The following is a 22,035-nucleotide window of genomic DNA, read 5'->3' on the forward strand; positions in this document are numbered from 1 at the left end:
TAAATTTCACATTTCAAGACACCCTGCTGTGGCTGATGAGTGTGAACGTGGTGGGCCACTATTATGCAGGCATAGTCAGAATGCTACCAACAGTGATCACAATATGTCACTGAAGAGTTTCAATTATGTCTAAGAAAGCCAACAGACCCCACGGTTGTGTGCAAATGTACTAACGGTGCTACATTATTATGCCTTGCTAGCAAACATACAGCACTCAAAATATGTCACTTATGTATACTTTAGGCATAATGAATTTGTGGGCAAGATTTCACACATTTATGTGACACGTGGCCCACTACTTTCAAGGATAGCTATATATTCCCTCCCAGTGTCAAGGGTGGGACACAATTATGAAGGAATATTCGACATGGAACAGTGAGTGCCGACAAATGTATCATGGATTGGCCACTATTATTAAGGTCTAGTCAGCATACTACCAAGACTGCAGACAATGCCACTGATGGGCTGATAATATGCACAATACTCAGCTTTATACTAGGAATAACCACAACATGGGACTCATGAGCCACCACTCAGCCACATGCATGATACAAGGGATTATTAGCTCAATGCTAGCATGGGGCAAACATAGTCCAGGGATGGGTCAGTGTTAGACCTGGCATCTTTTGGCGTGTTTCCCCCATCTTTTTGCTTTCTGACTGCTGTCCAGTGTTAAAGTGCAAACCCTTTTTTCGGAAATTGTGTTATGGATTGGATTTTCCATGATTGGCTTATTTGATTTACTGGTAAGCCTCTAAGGGGTGCACAGAGAATGCCAGGGCCTGTAAATTAAATGCTGTCAGTGGGCCTATAGCACTGATTGTGCCACCCACATGAGCAGCCTTTCAAAGGGTTCTCAGACCAGCTACTGAAGTGTCTGCACGCAGTTTTTACTGTCATGTAGACTTGGCAAGCGCACCTACTTTCCAAGCCCTAGCCTTCCCTTTTATTACATGTGAGACACCCCTAAGGTATGCCCAAGGTATCCCATTGGACAGGGTGCGGAGTATTTGAAAGGTAGGACTGGTGTGTGCAACATGTCCTGATAGTGTAATACAGGGTAATTTGTTTTTCACTGTTGAAAGGCTACCTGTCCCATAGGTTAGAATTGGGAATACTTGGTAAACATTTTACGAGTATATCTTACCATTGGAACAAGATAGAGAAATGGAGTTTAGTATGCCTGAACTCAGAATGTAGAAATGCATATTTTAGTAAAGAGGATTTCTATGTTCTGTGTTTGAAAATACCACTTTAAGAAAGTAGGTATTTTCTTGCTTAGCCTTCCTGTGTGTCTCTTCTGGGTTGTGGACTGACTGTCTGGCTTTGGAGTGGCAGGGGCTGGAGATGTGCATTCTCTTCAGACAGCCACTGTCAGGTCGAGGTGGCTTCTGCCTTTCCTGGATGAGTCAGGGTTGGGCTGAATAGACCTGGGCTGCATTTAGAGTAGTGGGAGGAGAGTTCCTTGCATCTGAATGGGCCTGGTCTGCCTTGTACAATGCTGTTTCCTCCTCCTGCTGGGAAGCTGGGCCAGAGAGGACCAACAGGTTTGGACTGAGCACAGACACTCTCTGCCCAAGAGAACAAAGATAAACTGAGTATAAATATTGGGCCCAGACCTCAGAATTTTAGAACTCACTTGGATAAAGGAACCTGCCAAGAAAAAGAGCTGGAAGAACTGCCAGGAGGAGTACTGGCCAGGGCCGGACTGGGAATTGAAAACAGCCTTGGCAAAAATGTTAAATTCAGCCCCCGCGTGCAGACATGCTTATGTGCGCTAGAACCAGAGCAACTTTTTTAAGTTGCCGCTGGAATCGCGTAATGTGCACCACAACTCCCGGAGGCAAAAACCGGCCTACATGTGGCAAAGCTGGCCTCCTGGGGCTCCAGCCTCCCGGGGGATTGCCCGCTTGCCCGGCTGGCCAGTCCGGCCTTGGTACTGCCCCTTTGCTATCTTGTTGTTTTACTGGGTTGGCCTGTAGTTGCTGCTTCTGCCTTGGAAAGGGATAGACTGAACTTTTTAACTTGTCGCAGAGTATCTCCATGGGCTTGAAGAAGAGCTTGCCTTCTGTTCACGAAGTCTTAGGGATAGCAAAGACTTCACTTACCTCTGGGTACCGCCTCTGGAACAGTTGGTTTCTGTTAACACAGAGGGGGAAAGCAGCCGACAACTTTACCAACATCGCTGCAGTCTCCGTGTCCTGAAGTCACAGCAGAAGGCACCATCGCACTTCGCACCAGAACCGACGACGACCGCTGCCCCTACCAAGCCGCTGCTTGCAACGTGACCAGTGGTACTGCACTCCACACTGCCTCGCTTCTCTCCGCCGCCCTGGTCTCACCAACAACATTGCTGAACGCTGATCTCGACTCCCGTGACTGCGTCATGGTTTGAAGGCACCGCTCTTAAGTCATACAATGCACTGCCCGTCCCACACCGCAGTCTGGGCCAACCAGCGCTGCGGTACAACAGTCACCAAACCTTTGCCTGCACCACGACTTGAGGGCACTGGGCGCCTCACCGCTACATTTCACATTGCAACCGTGATGGTTGCCATGACCGGCCCGTACCGACAGGGTTGGTCAAACCAAAGTTATAGTTTCTGAGCCTGCTGACACTTAACGCAGGTTCGCACCAATGTGGTTGGCCGGAACTGTTGAATTCTGTTTTCAGCACCGCAGGAGCCCCAGACAGAGCTACCGGCTTTAAAGAACTGCATTTTAAAGTCATTCTTGCAAAGTGACTATTTTTGATAACTGTATGTTGGTCTTTTATTGTTTTGGCCTTGTTTGAGCAGATACATATTGGTTAGTTTTCCAAAACTGGCGGGGTGTCCTTTTGTATTGTTATTACTGTATTACTGTTGGTTATGTGCAAAAGCATTCCACACTGCCTCTGAGATAAGCCTGGCAGCTCATGCCAAGCTATCAAGAGGGTGAGCAGGGGTTATTTCAGTGATGTATCCCCCTTATCTTTACTAGAAGGAAGGCTCCCTATTTGGACAAAGGTGCAGACCCTCTCCAATGAGAGACCCCCATTTCTAACAGTGGGTATTTTTCAGTAATAGCAAGCCTGTTACCATTATTTACCCTACTATGGTTTTGCAAGAATATACAACATGTTACTAGGAATAGCTGCACTATGTCATAAATCAGTCATATTATGCATGAGTGACCCCAACTCCCTTTCTAAAACACAGACATCTTCTCACCATTTGCAGGCATATATCCACTCCCGCATTGGCACACACTATAACACAAATATACATTTGTCCTTCTCTCCCTACTGCTTTCTTATTGCCTTCCAGGTTAATGTAGTGGTCCCAGCTTAACAGACTGGTGCTCCAAAAGCTCTTCTTCCTGGTTTGAGTCATGCTAGAAGGTGGTAGTTAATGGCCTGTAGAGAAAGATGTCGAACCCAGCTCCCCCATGTGGTGCTACAGCTTTCCAGCACTCAGAAGACTGAGTGATTTCCATTGCAGTATCCATCTCCTAAGGCCTACTACTAAATGATATGCATTAAGTTACATTAGGTACATTTAGTACCTGTAAATACATTTAGTGACACTGAAAAAACACCGCAATATCCCCATAATAACAACCTTCCCCACCTATGCCAGACGCAACAACATAATTGAAAGGTGTGTTGTTTTAAATAAGGCAATCCTACTGGCTTTGACAAGGAGTCACCTCTTCAATATTTAAAAAGCAGGCCTATTGGCTTTGCCCAGGGATCACCACATCAATATATAAAGGCAAGCATATTTGCAGTGCCAAGAGATCCCTACCTTAATAGAATAGTAACCACATGTTCATACTCAACATTGAAACCAATAGAATCCAAAACCATATTCAAAGATACTCTTTGTCAATAACAACAATTGCAATGTATGTCAATAAACATTTAAATGCAGCAGTTTTACTCAAAACCACATTAAACATGTGTCAGAGCCTTTCTTTTGTACTCTTCATGCCACATAATAGAGCCATAAAAGCACCCAGAAGGATCCCTAGAATCCTCAGATGACCATCAAAAGCTCCAGTTTGATTATTGCTTAAAAACATCATAAACGTTTCCAGGGGCCACATTCTATAGGTCCCAAAAAAATAAACAGTTAATTTAATCAATCATTTCTGAAGGGGGGGCTTCTCCATTACTTGCAGCACCTCACAACACTCTGAATACATGTTGCTAGTACCCTTGTCAAGAATGGGGCACCACTAAGTCAAATGAAATGTCCACAATGGGAATGATGGGGAAATCGTAGCAAGGAGCAAAGAATAACAAATGAGCATCTCAGGTTCCTTTCAAGGCCCCAAACAACTTTCTCTATTTTGTTTGGGGGTTCCCCGGTCACCTGCAGGACACCCACAGCTTACTACATTGTTGATGGTCCACTAGGGAGTTCCAACACCTTCAAGGCTCCTGCGGCCCCACTGGCTCCCACATTAAGCTCCCATCTCTGAGACTGCACAGGAGCTGTCTATATTTCTTTGTGCTCCTGTCAGTTAATCATATAGCATGAATTTTTAGAGTTTCAACTCATCCGCAAATATATCTATAAACTTTAAACCTTAAATTCCACAAAACTACTGAACGTATTTACACCAAATTTGGGACCCCCCTTTTTTCTTGGCCACTACTTGATGTATCACCCTGAAACTTTCAACACAGTGGCTGCACCAAAAAGGGGATGTTTTGTGAAAAGGTCATGAAGATTCATCAGCTGATTTTCCTATGGAAACTTTGGTCCTAACTATAACTATCTACAGGGTTTTCACTGAGAAAAACAACAAACGTTATAGTGATGTTATAGTTAGGTGAAAATGCTTCTTAAAACACAACATTAAAAAGAAAACAGTGAAATTCCTCAGTTGTAGTTATCTGAGATAACTCTAATTTGCTCCTCATTGTACACTGCTTATAATCTCACATATTACATCACTCATGACATGTTCAATGACATAATTGATGACATCACTGATGACATCTTAAATTATATTAGTTTTTGCATAAGTTATGACATCACTAATGACCTCAACCACCAAACTACTGTTCAAGGTTACTGCACAAACAAGTACAACCTTTGAAAAATGGAAATCAGAAGCAAATGGCATAGAATCATGTAGGCATAAACTACCTGCGTAGTGTTCTAATCTCCTTGAAGTCTCACCTTCATCTGAACCTCAGAGCTTCTAATTTATTGCATTGAATCTCTCAAAGATCTTTCTCTCTCATGGCATGTGGGCTGAATCAGTGCTTCAAATGTAAATCATTATGTCAGATCCACAGAGCGACATCTGTTGTCAAGATAACAAAGAAAGATAGAGACAGGAAGCAGAAGAATTCACATGCAGACCATGCAAGTACTGATCAGGATAAAACCCAAGAGTACACCCAGTGTATTTCTGAGGTTTCTCTGTTCTAACTGCCCTGCTATGAGACTGAGAAGAGAGGCAGCGGTACCCTATATGCACCACATTCAGGCAGGAACCTGGTAGGTCTTGAGCACCATAAGACATAAGATCCAAATTGATGATAATATTTCCCCTCCTACACATTCACCAATTGATGAGGCCATACTTTCCAGTGCAACACAGATACATGGATGTGGTGTGGAAGGCACAAGCATGTGCATTGAAGAGCACAGTAAGAAAGGCTAGAGAGACCCTGGAAAGTTACAGTTTATCTCTACTTTTAGGACGGTGAGCATATGCAAACTACAATAGAGTGAGGAACAATCACAGCAACACTTTACCTGTAAGAATGGAGGAGCAGACACAAATGCTACGACTGTGAGGCAAGAGAACAAGACTGATGCAGACTGATTATTCACATGGAGGTAGCTTTGCATTTGCTGAAACTGTGTGGGCAAGGGCATGCCAAAATAGCTTTAGTCATTTCACACTCATAATCCCCCTTTGTGCCTTCAAGTATTTGCTTGAAAAATCTCTATGTGCCTTCAGAGGCGAAGGAATTGCTCCTTGTACACCAAGTTACTCTATTAGCCTGCTGATCCACTTATTTGTCCATGTTCTATGAAAGTTACACCTACCAACATGATGCTTGATTAAGAGTTCAGTGTAATTAAACATCTTCCATATGTGGGGTTGGTAAGATGCTTAATTAGCAGGAGAGTTGTCCGTCTTGAATTATTAATTCTGACTACCCTTAAAATAATATAACATTTTAGACTTAATGTAGAAATAATAGTAACTTTACATTTACAACTTAAGTATTTACTTGCTCAGAATGCACTCTCAAGAAAAAAGTGCCTAGAGTCAATCTACTTCGAAACATGACTCATCTTTCATGTTTAGAACTTTGTAAACGATAATTGTAGGAGAGTAGGATCTGCTTCACACGTTTACACCACTTTTTGCTGGTGTTTCACAGTTTTTTTACTTTAGGCTGGGACCCTGCTTTTCAGTGCCCCAGCCTAGTTGCTTCCTCTCTAAATTGATTGCATGTACTTTAGGTACACCACAGATTGGATTCTGAGGTACCCTTATGAGTCCCTAGTATATGGTATACTATGTACCCAGGACATAGGTACCCCAGTGGCCTACCAGGGGCTGAAGCATGTATTATGCCACCCATGGAAAGCCATGCAAAATAAAACCACAGGTCTGCTACTGCAGCCTGGGTAAGGTGGTGCATGCACCTCTTACTGAGGTATAGGTTCACTATACCTCATCTATCACTGCACATAGTAACCTATCAGTCACCCCTATGGCAGGCCTTATCAATCCTGAAGGCAGGGTGCTTGGTTATATATGAGAGGTTGCCCAGGCAGGAGATGAGCCCCTCTGCAGCCTTCGGAATCTCTTCTCTGGGGTTGTCAGTGGTGCAGCCTGTCCATATACTCTTAAGTGCATTATTTCTTAAACGGTTAATGCTAACTTTGGACTGGCTGCACGGAAACATGTCATGTTTGGTGTCAAACACCTTGGAATCATACCCCCACATCAGTTCTTGATGTGAGGATATAACCCCACCCTTCTAGAGGGAGAGACATGACAGTACTGGGTTACCCGGTAGAAATCTAATAGAACTCTGACATCACTAAATGGATGCTGCAGCCACAGACACGGGTCTGGCCTCCTGCTGCTGACCGAAACTCTGGCAGGGGAGGCCTGGACAATAGGTTTCCTGTCACAGGGAGGCGTAACCACCTCTGAGACAGGCTTTTGTGTATTGGGGCTGGGTGGAAGCACTCTCAGAGTGCTTTGAAGTCCTGCACTGGGGGACATTTGGTGTCCCTGTGCATAGTCCAGCTCAAACCGGTCGAGGGGCTTCCAGCCCCTGCTCTGGTGCAAAACCGAACAAAGGAAATGGGTGTAGACGCCACTCTTTCCAAACCCTCCAATAGGTGGGTCCCTAGAGCCAGGCCAACCCCTTCCTTAGGTATAAGTAAGGAACCTCTGTAACCAGAACTTTAGATATCCCTGGATGAAACTCTGAAGCTGAATCCTGGAACTTCAACACTCTAATAACGACTAGAGGACTGAAGAAATCTCCCTTGGGTTCAAGGAGTGACTCCCCTGCTTGGCAGGCACCAACAAAGCATTTTGCCAGTCTGCATTTCCGAAGCTCCCGCCGCACTCCGAAGAACTAGCAGCCCAGGAAGAGGATTGCCAGACATCTCAGAGGCCGATCCTAGTCCCCAGCAAAGCTGAGACCCGCAGCCCTTGTGAGCAGCGTGGAACCGGAACTCCTGGTCACCGTGCACTTTTGCAAGTGCATTGACTTCTCAAAGTCTCTTGAAGTCATGCTTGAGCTTACTTTTAGCCCCCACCTCAAGCACATAATTCACCGAAGATTGTCAGCCTAGTCACCCCGAGTGACCCATGGGTTGCCATTTTGTGTTTTGTCTTGAGGTCCCTTCGCGATCCTTAGTCCGTCAACTTGTGGGTCTCTGAGGGTGTAACTTTGAATTTCCTTGGTGTTTCCTGGTTTCTCCAGACGTGCCCTGACTCCCTACCAAGTGGTGAGTCCCTCAGACCTTGCTGGTCTGCACCAAAGCATCTTTCTCCTTTCTGCGTGGGTTGCTGTTTCCAAGGCTTGTTGTGTCCAATCCAGGCACCGATGCTGCAGCACTCAACATCCTTCATGGAACAGCTCGAATCCAGCTCCAGGTTGTCCTCAACACCTCCTGGTCATCGTGGCTGAAGAGTCAAGCTTCTCCTTCTTCACCTGAAATCACCCGACATCGGTGGGCATCTGCCTATCGCCTTCCTGGTCACTGGCTAGTGATCCAGACTCTGTCCCCTCTGCTTTCAAGTTCTTCTTGACTTCGATTCAGGTTTGGATCTCTTTGGACACTTCGCATCTTCCCGGCAGCAGCACTTCTTTGCCATCTCCCATTGAAATCGATGACGCAACTCGACACCATTTGACACCTATGCACCCGGCTTCCCTGGGTGAGGTAACACAAGTACTCTGGTGCTCCCGTGGGTGTTGGGCCTACAACTTCCTAAGTCCCAAAGGGTTTGGTCCTGAGTCATTTCTAAGTGTCCCTAATTTTTAAAAATCTAACCGTGACTTTCCCTATAGAAGCTAACTGGAGCTCGCGGCTGTGTTCTCACACTGCACACAGACCCCGTGGGTCCCCTGTGTCACTACCTTGGGTGGTTCCTTGGGGTCCCAGTGATTCTACAGGCTCTAGGCCTTGGGTCTAGTTAAGTAATGGTTCTTATACCACTATTTTAGTATATGGTTTGTCTCGCCCCTAGGGCCTTGGGTGTATTTGTGCTATTTTAGTAATAAATACATACATTTTATATATATACCTGGTGTGGTTGTCTTTCATTTAGGCACTCAGGAGATTAAAGACTGGTAAAACAAACTGCTTTACATTCCTTCAAGACTTAGCCTGAAGGCTGCTCTCCATAACTACCACTAGGATATCTTTCAATAAAAGTTGTCTTAAACTATAACCAATTAAGGGTTGTTTGGACTGGTACAGGGTGCCCACTATTACTAGTGGACAGCATATACCAGGCCAACTTCTCACAATAATGTTTTATTTCTTTTTGAGATGGGAGATATCAATCAAACTTACCTAGCAGAATTTGTTCTTTTGGGGTTCTCTTATCTTTCCAACTTGAGAGTATTTGCTGGATTACTGCGTTTGTATCTAATAATAGTTTCTGGTAACCTTACCATCATATCTGTCATTTACTCAGACTTACACCTCCATACACCTATGTACTTTCTCCTTACAAACCTGTCTTTTGTAGACATCTCCTCCACTTCTGTCAAAATCTGAAAAATGCTGGCCGGCATCTTTCTTTGAAAAACACAAATTACTCTTCAGGAATGCCTACTTCAGGTGTGCCTTTTCATAGCCATGATTGCAATAGAATTCCTTCTGCTGACCATCATGTCTTTTAATCACGAAGTAGCCATCTGCAAAGATTACAGTACACAATTATCATGAATAGATCTACATGTCTGCATATGGCCACTGGAGCATGGATTCTAGACTTCCTGGGTCAATATTTCATACTGTTCTTTATCCACCTACTCCTTTTGTAAGACTCATGAAAGTAACCACTTTTTATGTGACATCGCCGCCTTGCTGAAGCTTTCCTGCACCTACACTTGTACCATCGAAACAATGACTTTCATCCTTACCGTGATATTGGTAAAATTCTCATGCTTTTAATTATCACTTCATTCATCCAAATCATCTCAGCCATTGTAAAAATGTGGACCAGTACACAGAGACAAAAGGCCTTCTCCATCTGTGCATCTCACCTCACAGTGGTTATTTTATTTTACGGGGCCTTCATGTTTGTTTACGTAATACCAGTCTCTATGTCAGTGGTTCCCAAACTTTTTTAACCCGTGGCTCCCTTGACCTAATTGGCAGTTGGCCGTGGTTCCCCACCATTTTTTTACCGATGGGCGGGATGTAAGCAAGACCTCGGGAATACTTCCTGTGGTCTTCAGTTCCTCCTTTAACGCCATCTCATTGTCCTGCAGAAACTGGTCCAATGAAGGAAAACATTTATAGACACCTTTGCTTACACTGCTTTTCCAAAGGAGCACTTTCTTCTTAAGGCCTGAAACTTTGTCTGACAGTTGCAAGATGTTAGTATTATTGCTTTGTAAGGACTTGTCCAGTGCATTCAGTTTTTCAAATAGATCAGAAAGAAAAGCCATTTGTATTAAAAAGTCTGCATCAATAAATTTGTCAGCAAGACAATGTTCATCATCGTGAAGATATGAGTATATTTCATTCCCCAGCTCATACACTCTAAGCAGGGAGTTACCGAGAGACAGCCACTGAGAACTGCTGTAGAACAAGAGGCATGAGTGTTCGGCACCCATGTCCTCACACAGTTTGGCAACAAATCTTGCTTTCATTGGTCTTGTTTTAATATAATTTACCACTTTGATTACAATTTTCAGAATATCATGCAGTTCTTCACTGAGGTTTCCTTCTGCCAGTGCTTCTCTGTGCATTATACAGTGTGTCCAAACTGCATTAGGCGCTTTTGATCGTATGCGAGCTTGAAGTTCTTGGTAGCATCCTGCTATTGAATGACCCCCATCTGTACAAACTTCAACACATCTCTCCCAGTCAATTTGATTCTGTTGCATAAAATCATCCACAACCGCATACAAGTCTTGACCTGTATTTCCACCTCTGAGTTCTTTACAGAACAACAAATCCTCAACAATTTTTTTTTTCCGTATAGAAACCTAGCATAGCAAATGAGATGGGTGTCTTTGTGGTTGTCTGTTGCCTCATCCAACTAGAGTGCAAATTTGTTGCCTTTTAGATTATAGATGAGCTGATTGTTAACCCCTTCGATGCTCATGACGGAGCGGTTCCGTCATGAGCATCGGTTGGGCTGTGCTCATGACGGAACCGCTCCGTCATGAGCACAGCCCCTGGAAGAAGCGCTGGTGGTCCCCCCCTGGGGGCTTGATCTTGGCACCAATTGGGGGGTTGCTGCCACCCCTGAGCCCCCCCACGCTTCCTGATGACGTCAGCGCGCACAGCGCGCGCCGACGTCATCAGGAAGCGTTGGACGTGCTGGAATTAATTTCTTCCAGTGCGTCCAACGGAGAAGGTGAGTGTTTGGCTCCGGTGTGGCGGGGGGGTGGAATTGGGAGGCCTTGAGGCATCGGGGGAGAGGAAAGAGTATTTCCTCTCCCCTGATGTCTCAATGCTGGGCATTCCTGTCCCACGATCGTGCACAGCGTCGCGATCGTGGAGCAGGGATGCCCCACTAGACACCAGGGATGTGTTTTTATTCAGTTAGGAAGCGACCCCTTGGGCAAGGGTCGCTTCCTTGGGGGCATAATTTTTAGTAAGACTTTTCTGCGATCGGTCGACTTTCGGTCCGTTTCTGCCCCCAGGGGGGGCAGAAAAGCCCACTAGACACCAGGGATGTCTTGTTCTTCATTTAGGGAGTGACCCCTTGGGCAAGGGTCGCTTCCTTGGGGGTATAATTTTCTGGGAGACTTTTCGGTCGACTTTCGGTCTGTTTCTGGCCCCAGGGGGGGCAGAAAAGCCCACTAGACACCAGGGATGTCTTTATCTTCAGTTAGGAAGCGACCCCTTGGGCAAGGGTCGCTTCCTTGGGGGCATAATTTAATGGAAGACTTTTCTGCCCCCCCGGGGGCAGATAAGTCGACTTTCGGTCCGTTTATGCCCCCAGGGGGGGGGCAGAAAAGCCCACTAGACACCAGGGATGTCTTGTTCTTCATTTAGGAAGCGGCCCATTGGGCAAGGGTCGCTTCCTGGGGGCCCAAATATTTTTCAAGAATTTTCTGCCCCCCCCCCCCCCCCCCCCCCCCCGGGGCAGATCGTTTTTCTGTGTAGCCGTTTCTGGCCCCGGGGGGGGGGCAGGAAAGCCCACTAGACACCAGGTAATTAGTGTAAATAAAAATGGAAGTGACCCCTTTGGCAAGTGTCGCTTCCAGGGTACAATTTTTATAATATGTATTTGGCCCACCCGCCCCGGGACAGATTAGCTTTTCTTTTTCCTGCTGTTTTCTGCCCCACCTGGCACACAACCCGATTGACCATTTGGGTAGTAACATAGCATGTTATAATGTTTATTGTTATATTTTTTGTGAATTGCAATAGTAATGTATTTTTTTTTACTTTTTTGTTCTAGGTGAAGGCTTTTGCTCTTTTCAGTTTGTCGTGTTGTTACTGGTGGTTCTGCTGTTTCTGTAGTTTGGTAAGAGACTTTTTTTGTACAATGTAAATGTGTTTGATTTCTCTGCATGAATTTTTTTTTGCAAATGGTGTAATAATAGCAGTATGTTTGTTTTTTGAGTGTCAAAAACTTTTTGCATTGGTGCTCGATGTGTATTTTGTTGTCTTGTGAGTAATTTGTTTTTTTTTCTTCTTTCTAGTTGGATATCGTTGGTTTTTGCTGTGTCACTGCAGAGTTGGTTTCTGGTGAATGCAGCTGTCTCTTGTAATTGAATTGTATAGTTTTTGAGTACATTGATCTTTGTGATAAAGGTACACATTTCTTTACTTACTTGGTTTGCACATTGTTGGTTGTTGTTGACTTGTTTGTGCAGTCTTCTATCTTAGTAAGTATAATGGCTAGCCGCAGGATTACTGCTCAGCAGGTTATTGGTTTGCTGTTTGAGTCTTCCTCTGACCATGGTTCAGAGACTGACTCTGCATCTGAGGGAGAGGAGGCAGGGGACGATTCTGGCAGTGAGTTTTCTCTCCGTATGGAGTCATCGGATGATGGAGATACTCTAAGTGCGGATGAAGTGCCTGTGTTAGAGGAGGAGACTGATGTGCCGATAGTGTGGCAAGAGGCATCTGGGCTGCAGCCTGTGGCTGCAAGGCTTCCCGTTGGTGTAGTGCGGCAAGAGGCTTCTGGGCTGCAGCCTGCGGCTGCAAGAATTCCCGTTGGTGTAGTGCGGCAAGAGACATCTGGGCTGCAGGCTGGGGCTGCAAGGCTTCCCTTTGAAAGTGATGACCTCTGGGTTGTCCCTGGCATGGTGCAGCCAGCATTGCCAGAGTTTACTGGTGTTCCAGGGTCTAGAGTGAATACTGAAAACTTTTTGCCGGTAAATTTTTTTCAGTTGTTTATGGTCGATGTGTTTTTGGCAGAGATTGTTGAGCAGACTAATTTGTATGCCGAACAGTTTTTGATGGACAACAGTGCCAGTCTTAAGCCATACTCTAGAGCTACCCGGTGGACTCCCACATATGTTGAAGAGATGAAGAAGTTCTTGGGTTTAACTTTTTTGTTTGGCTTGCTAAGGAAGCCATCAATATCTTCATATTGGTCTAGCAGTCCCTTGATGGCAACGTCTATTTTTCCGGCAGTCATGAGTCATGACAGGTATTTGCTTCTGCTTCGGATGATGCATTTTGTTGATAATGGTTTAGCGTTGCCACGAGATCACCCTGAGTGTGACCGTCTTTTTAAGATTAGGCCTGCCCTTGATCACTTTGTTGATCGATTTTCTGAGATTTATGCCCCTGGGAAAGAAATTGCAGTGGATGAGTCTTTGGTGTTGTTCAAGGGCCGCTTGGTTTTTAGGGAATACATTCCTAGTAAGAGGGCACGCTATGGAATAAAGCTGTATATGCTGTGTGACAGTAGGACTGGATATGTCTCTAATTTCAGGGTGTACACCGGTAAGGAATCTAGGATTAACCTCCCTGGTTGTCCGTCCACTTTTGGAGTGACTGAGAAAATTGTTTGGGAACTTGGTAGAGGATTTTTTAACAAAGGCCACCATTTATATGTAGATAACTTCCACATTGGTGTGCGGTTGTTCAGGGAATTGGCCAAAGTGTACACTGTTGCTTGTGGCACAATCCGCTCTAACCGTAAAGGTTTCCCGAAAGAACTTGTTTGTCAAAAGCTTGCACGGGGACAGTGTAGTGCATTGCGTTGCCAGGAGCTTCTTGCTGCGAAGTTTTCAGACATGAGAGATGTCTACATGCTGACTACCATCCATGATGAAAGCACTGCACCTGTGACTGTTTGGGGTCAGGTCGCTGAAGCGCGCAAACCTGTGTGCATTTTAGACTATAATAGGCACATGGGTGGTGTTGACAGAGTAGATCAGAGGTTGGAACCTTACACTGCTCTTCGTATGGCTTACATTTGGTACAAGAAGTTGGCTATCCATCTTTTCCACTTGGCAATGTTTAATGCTTTTGTTGTGTTCCAGGATTCTTGCCCTGAGTCAAAGATGACTTTTGCTATGTTTCAGGAGTCTGTAATAGGCAGCCTTGTTGTAGTGGAACAGGCAAGTGTTCCTAGAGTTGGAGTGGTGGAGGATGTTGCTAGATTGAAAGATCGCCACTTTCCAGATCACATTCCTCCCACACCCTTAAAAGAATTTCCCAGTAGGAGATGTAGAGTCTGTTGGCGAAGAGGTACACGGAAGGAGAGTCGTATGTACTGCCGCGGCTGTCCTTCTCATCCTGCACTGTGTGTCCCTGCTTGTTTTAGAGCGTACCACACGCAAAATAATTTTTGGGAGCATTCATGAGTGGTAAAGTGAACTGCCTGGTCTGTATTCTTTGGATAATTTGATTCTGTTTCAAGGTTGGTGTTAGTGCAATGTATTTAGTTGCTGATTTTCTGTTAGAAGATTTGTATCTATTTGCGATTTGTTTGTGTTTTTTATTTCTTTCTAAAAAATATCCTAAATGTGATGGCGGTGTGTGTAGGCTTGCGCTTGGCTGTTGGTGTGTGTAGACTGGCACTTGGTTGGTGGTGTGCGTGGAATGGTGCTTGGCTGGCGGTGTGCGTGGACTGGTGGTGTGCATGGACTGGCGGTGTGCGTGGACTGGTGCGTGGCTGGTGGTGTGCGTGGACTGGAGCTTGGCTGGTGGTGTGAGTGGAATGGTGCTTGGCTGGCGTTGTGCGTGGACTGGTACTTGGCTGGCGGTGTGCGTGGACTGGTGGTGTTTGCGGACTGGTGCTTGGCTGTTGGTGTTCGTGGACTGGAGCTTGGCTGGCGGTGTGCGTGGATTGGCGATTGGCTGCTGGTATGCCTGGACTGGCGATTGGCTGGCGGTGTGCCTGGACTAGCGCTTGGCTAGCGGTGTGCGTGGACTGGTGTTTGGCTAGCGGTGTGCGTGGACTGGCGCTCTGCTAGCGGTGTGTGTGGACTGGTGCTCGGCTGGCTGTGTGTGAGTAGTGACTTTCTGCTGGTCACTACACACACTGCTAGCTGAGTGCCACTCCACGCAATCCATCAGCCTGTGTAGTTGCTGTGTCTGGATTGTGGGCGTGTGAAAGTGATGGGCCCTTGAATGGCGCTGTGTGCTGGTGTGAGTTTTGTTATGTGATGGGCCCGTGGCTGGCGGTGTGAATGGTTTTGTATGTCTCACACGTATGAAAGGTGTATGAATGGCCTGTAAAAAGGTTGGTGCCTTGTCGTGGATTTACAGCTCACGAGCTGTGAGTCAATGGCTCAGTTTCTCGCCCTTTCAATTATTACCAGTGCATTTCATTTTTGTGAAATCACTTGCTAATACAATTGTATCTACTGAACCATCACTCACCCTCGTGCTAAATCCAACCAGTCTGTGTGTGGCTGTGCAGTAATATTTGTCTTTCTGAAGCAGGGTGTACCTTGTCCCTTTTTGGTGAATTTTGTAATGTGTTGCTTTTGTGCCTGGTGGTGCGAATGGTCTTGTTTGTATCACGTATGAAAGGTGTGTGAATGGCCTGTAAAGTGGTTGGTGCCTTGACGTGGCTTTACAGCTCACGAGCTGCGAGTCATTGGTGTGGTTTTTTGTGAATTTAATTATTGACAGTGCATTTCATTTTTGTGAAATCTCTTGTTAATAAAATTTAATACACTGAACCATGACTCGCCCTCATGCCAAATCCAACCAGTATGTGTGTGTGTTTAAGGAATAGATGGTTGTGCAGGAATCTTTGTCTTTAGTTTCTCTGCCAAGGTACACTTTCCATGTAAGAATAACCCACCACCTCTAGATATTGTCGAAAACCCATGGGAGTTCATGGTGATGTCTCTCTTGTGAATTCAAAAAGTTTTTTTATCCACAATGTCCTGCAAACCTCAAAATGTCTGCCACATTTTCTTTGCAATATTATTAGGCCTGGGCAGCAAATTCCGTTCCGCTCGCGGAATTTGCGTAATTTGCGTAATTTCGCGTTCCGCGGAGAACGCGAAATTGCTCAAAAGTCTGCTTTCCGCGATTTCGCGAAATTTTTGCTTGTTCGCGTTCTCAAAATGCATGTTCGCGAGATATTTCTCCTCGAGCACGCAAACAGCAATTGCGAACAGGAAAAAAGCATCGCGAACAAGCAATTCCGCGTGTTCGCGGAATTTCTGCGTGTTCACGGAGATTTTTTACCGTTTCGCGGAGATTTGCGTAACGCAATTACGCAAATTCCGCCCACCCCTAAATATTATTCCAAAATTCTCACGCTGTAGGAACAATAGTTAATCTGGTTATGCAAGGGGGGTCACTTTGGTTTTTGGCCCGGTGCTCAGCGGCCATCAAGGGAAACCTACCAGACCCACACATTTCTGAAAACTAGACACCCGGCGTCTTCCAGGGAGGTATGGCTTGCGTGGATCCCCCAATGTTTCCTTACCCAGAATCCCCTGCAAACCTAAATTTTTGCTGAAAAAATCACTTTTTTCACACATTTTGGGGTGGGAAAGTTGTGGCATCACCGTTCTCACACAAATTTACCACCACCCAGCGTTCCCCCAGGTCCCCCGGTAAAAATGGTGCCTCACTTGTGTGGGAGGCCCAAGTACCCGCAGCAGGCAAGGGCTCAAAACGTAGTGAGGCAACATCAAAATGGCCTTTTGCAAAACCACCTGGTTTTGCAAGGGGGGTCACTTTGGTTTTTGGCCCGGTGATCGGCGGCCATCTAGGGAAACCTACCAAACTCACATATTTCTGAAAACTAGACACCCGGCGGCTTCCAGGGAGGTATGGCTTGCGTGGATCCCCCAACGTTTCCTTTCCCAGAATCCCCTGCAAACCTCAATTTTAGCTGAAAAAAATCACTTTTTTCACACATTTTGGTGTGGGAAAGTTGTGGCATCACCGGGCTCACACAAATTTACCACCACCCAGCGTTCCCCCAGGTCTCCCGGTAAAAATGGTGCCTCATTTGTGTGGGAGGCCTGTTAGAAATGGGATTCCTGGTTGGCTAGGGCTTGCGCCAAAGCCAGGCAGAAACCACCACTCTAGTCAGGGCAAGGAAGTTACACTCCAAAGATAACCACTGCTCACCCCCTTGGTAGCTTGGCACGAGCAGTCAGGCTTATCCCGGAGGCAATGTGTAAAGCGTTTGCGCACGCACCCAGCAACAACACCCAAGGCCCACCACAAAAGAAACTCCACACAAAGTATTATATAAAAATAGCCTTTGTATTATAGCAAAACACATTAGATAATAAATACACACTTTACAAGGTGCCACTAGCACGGGCAGAATTTTACAGGGGAATTATCTACATGGGACAGGGCCTCATGGGCCACTGTCAGGAATAAGCACTTTTAGAACTAGCACTTTGTAGGAATAACACTTTAGAACATAGCACATATAATCACTGTAGCACCAATTAGAGAATGTAGCGCACAACCAGTAACCACTGGTAACAGGTAAGTACCACCTACGCATCCCTAACCACCTTAGGAAAATATCATGCAGGGAATCATGAGCACACTACCATAATTACTACTAGCAAAAACAATCTCCAATGCATAAACACAGTTTAGGAAGGAAAATATCATAAGGACGTTGCGCAGGCGCAAAAGTACAGATATAAAAATCACCAGGTACCCTAGGGGAGGGCACAACACAGCAAAACTGTCCCCAGGCCAACTGGCCTCTCAGGGGTGCAGGAATGCCCAATATCCAGTAATGTCAGGGCACGACTGCGCAGGCTGCGCAAGCCAGGCGCACAATGCACAACCTAAATGTTGCAGCTGCCCACTAAGTGCTGGGCAGCTGGGAGAACGAGCGTGGGCACTACTGTGCCTTTGGAGCCCTCTCTGGGCCACGACAATGGGGGCGCCTCGTGGGCTCAAACAAACAAATGCGCCGTTGTTGGAGTTCCGCTCGGGGGACTCGAGATCGTCAAAGAAATGCTCCGTCTGCTGGAGCGCACTAGCGCTCTAAAACAAATATAGGGAATAATGCCACCTCGGTGCAGCTGCCCTCTGCAAGTGGGACAGCTGAACAACAAAAGTGAAGGTAGGGAGGCAGGAAAATGGAGGAGCTCTTCGGAAGCTCCTACCTCAGCCCCAACTCACCGGACTGTAGCGGAGGCTGCTCACCGGCGCTGCTCCTCGTGTGGGCACTGCTGGTTGGAGTCGTCCTCCCCGGGGCTCTGTTGTCGGCAGCAAGCAGTGCGCGGTCCTTTCTCGGCCTCGCCGCTTCACCCGGGCCCCCTCCTGGGACCCGGGACTTTCTCTTCGAGCGCGTGGAGGCGGAGTAGGCTCCCGTCCATCTCCGGACGTCCTGGAAGGCGGGGTAGGATCCCGTCCTTCCCGTAACCAGAGTGCGCTTCCTCCTTCGAGGCCCCAGTCACATGGGCAACACTCCCTCCCGCTGGACCAAACCCAGAGTGGCAGGGAGATGACGAGGCGGGGACTCCAGGCCTGCGCCGGTGATTCTTCGTGCCGTAAGAGGGGTGGGCTCCCTCGTAGTATTGAGAACAAAATCCAGCGGGGTGGGCACCCGCTTACAGAAATAAAGCGCTTCTAGCGCTAAGGGGAAAAGTGGGAGCGCTCTCAGCGCTAGGCAAGTCCAGCGCTTCCAGGCGCTGGGGGGGGGCTTCAGCAATGCACCTGGTAGAAGCGCTCCTCGACGCTGGGGGAGAATGACACAAAAAGTCCAGCAAAAGTCTTCAGAAGCAGGGGGGCAAGACTGGGCCCAGGGGCCAGCTCACAGGGCCCTCCAGCAGGGAGGCAGTCCCCAGTGGCGGTCTCTCCTGGTGCCCAGCAGCAACAGGCCCCCTTCAGGTTTAGGATCCGAAGAACATTTTACATAGGGTCACAGCCCCTTTTTATACATCAAATCCTTTGTCTCAAGGTGCAGGGAAGGGGCGAACCAGTTACAACTGGTTCGTGAGCACTTTGTTTTGCTCAGCCCCTCTCCCTATTCAGAGAGCAGGCCAGGGTCATCAGTCGCACCACAGGGGGCGGAGCCAGCATTGTGTGGGGAAAGCCCAGCCCTATTCAGGAACCAGGTGTACTCCTCCCACCCATCTAGCTGCTGATCTCCCTATTCACCACTGGGTGACTCCTCCTGACTCTGGGGATTCCCTAGCCCGTCACATGACCTCAACCAGCCAATCGCCAGACAAGGCACACATTTCATACTGCACACAGAAGTGCCCACTTCTAGAAGTGGCACTTCCACACGAGATACATGCACGCCGCACACATCATCGCGCAGCATTTCATCACACGAGTCCGTACATACCAAACTCGCACCTGCACTCCCCACGCATCAGGAACTACCGGGGACCCATACATTTCCCCATGCATTCCTATGGGAGGGCAGGCCAACCTCACTACACGCACGGACTTTACCCTGGGACACAGTCGTAAAGTGCGCAGAGGCCAAAAATCATTAACACCAAGTCACAGTAAAAAGCAAAAAGTTTCAGGGGTGAACCTGCCAGAAGGGCCAAGTCAAACAAGGCCCAAGTACCCGTGGCAGGCAAGGGCCCAAAACGTAGTGATGCGACATCAACATTGCCTATCCCAAATGTCGCCTCACTACGTTTTGGGCCCTTGCCTGCTGCGGGTACTTGGGCCTCCCAAGCAAGTGAGGCACCATTTTTACTGGGAGACCTGGGGGAACGCTGGGTGATGGTAAATTTGTGTGAGCCCGGTGATGCCACAACTTTCCCACACCAAAATGTGTGAAAAAAGTGAATTTTTCAGCAAAAATTGAGGTTTGCAGGGGATTCTGGGTAAGGAAACGTTGGGGGATCCACGCAAGCCATACCTCTCTGGAAGCCACCGGGTGTCTAGTTTTCAGAAATGTGTGGTTTTGGTAGGTTTCCCTAGATGGCCGCCGAGCACCAGGTCAAAAACCAAAGTGACCCCCCTTGCAAAACCAGGTGGTTTTGCGATAGGCCATTTTGATGTTGCCTCACTACGTTTTGGGCCCTTGCCTGCCGCGGGTACCTGGGCCTCCCACACAAGTGAGGCACCATTTTTACTGGGAGACCTGGGGGAACGCTGGGTGGTGGTAAATTTGTGTGAGCCCGGTGATGCCACAACTTTCCCACACCAAAATGTGTGAAAAAAGTGATTTTTTCAGCAAAAATTGAGCTTTGCAGGGGAGTCTGGGTAAGGAAACTTTGGGGGATCCACGCAAGACATACCTCCCTGGAAGCCGCCGGGTGTCTAATTTTCAGAAATGTGTGGGTTTGGTAGGTTTCCCTAGATGGCCGCCGAGCACCGGGTCAAAAACTAAAGTGACCCCCCTTGCACAACCAGGTGGTTTTGCGATAGGCCATTTTGATGTTGCCTCACTACGTTTTGGGCCCTTGCCTGCCGCGGGTACTTGGGCCTCCCACACAAGTGAGGCAGCATTTCTACTGGGAGACCTGGGGGAACGCTGTGTGGTGGTAAATTTGTGTGAGCCCGGTGATGCCACAACTTTCCCAACCAAAATGTGTAAAAAAAGTGATTTTTTCAGCTAAAATTGAGGTTTGCAGGGGATTCTGGGTAAGGAAACGTTGGGGGATCCACGCAAGCCATACCTCTCTGGAAGCCGCCGCGTGTCTAGTTTTCAGAAATGTGTGGGTTTGGTAGGTTTCCATAGATGGCCGCCGAGCACCGGGTCAAAAACCAAAGTGACCCCCCTTGCAAAACCAGGTGGTTTTGCGATAGGCCATTTTGATGTCGCCTCACTACGTTTTGGGCCCTTGCTTGCCGCGGGAACTTGGGCCTCCCACACAAGTGAGGCACCATTTTTACTGGGAGACCTGGGGGAACACTGGGTGGTGGTAAATTTGTGTGAGCCCTGTAGTGCCACAACTTTCCCACACCAAAATGTGTGAAAAAAGTGCTTTTTTCAGCAAAAATTGAGGTTTGCAGGGGATTCTGGGTAAGGAAACGTTGGGGGATCCACGCAAGCCATACCTCCCTGGAAGCCGCCGGGTGTCTAGTTTTCAGAAATGTGTGGGTTTGGTAGGTTTCCTTAGATGGCCGCCGAGCACTGGGTCAAAAACCAAAGTGACCCCCCTTGCAAAACCAGGTGGTTTTGCGATAGGCCATTTTGATGTCGCCTCACTACGTTTTGGGCCCTTGCCTGCCGCGGGTACTTGAGCCTCCCACACAAGTGAGGCACCATTTTTACCGGGAGACCTGGGGGAATGCTGGGTGGTGGTAAATTTGTGTGAGCCCGGTGATGCCACAACTTTCCCACACCAAAATGTGTGAAAAAAGTGATTTTTTCAGCTAAAAATTGAGGTTTGCAGGGGATTCTGGGTAAGGAAACGATGGGGGATCCACGCAAGCCATACCTCCATGGAAGCCGCCGGGTGACTAGTTTTCAGAAATGTGTGGGTTTGGTAGGTTTCCCTAGATGGCCGCCGAGCACCGGTTCAAAAACCAAAGTGAGCCCCTTGCAAAACCAGGTGGTTTTGCGATAGACCATTTTGATGTTGCCTCACTACGTTTTGGGCCCTTGCCTGCCACTGGTACTTGGGCCTCCCACACAAGTGAGGCACCATTTTTACCGGGAGACCTGGGGGAATGCTGGGTGGTGGTAAATTTGTGTGAGCCCGGTGATGCCACAACTTTCCCAACCAAAATGTGTAAAAAAAGTGATTTTTTCAGCTAAAATTGAGGTTTGCAGGGGATTCTGGGTAAGGAAACTTTGGGGGATCCACGCAAGCTATACCTCTCTGGAAGCCGCCGCGTGTCTAGCTTTCAGAAATGTGTGGGTTTGGTAGGTTTCCATAGATGGCCGCCGAGCACCGGGTCAAAAACCAAAGTGACCCCCCTTGCAAAACCAGGTGGTTTTGCGATAGGCCATTTTGATGTCGCCTCA

The sequence above is a fragment of the Triturus cristatus genome, chromosome 7 (genome assembly GCF_964204655.1).
Source record: "Triturus cristatus chromosome 7, aTriCri1.1, whole genome shotgun sequence".
NCBI lineage: Eukaryota > Metazoa > Chordata > Amphibia > Caudata > Salamandridae > Triturus > Triturus cristatus.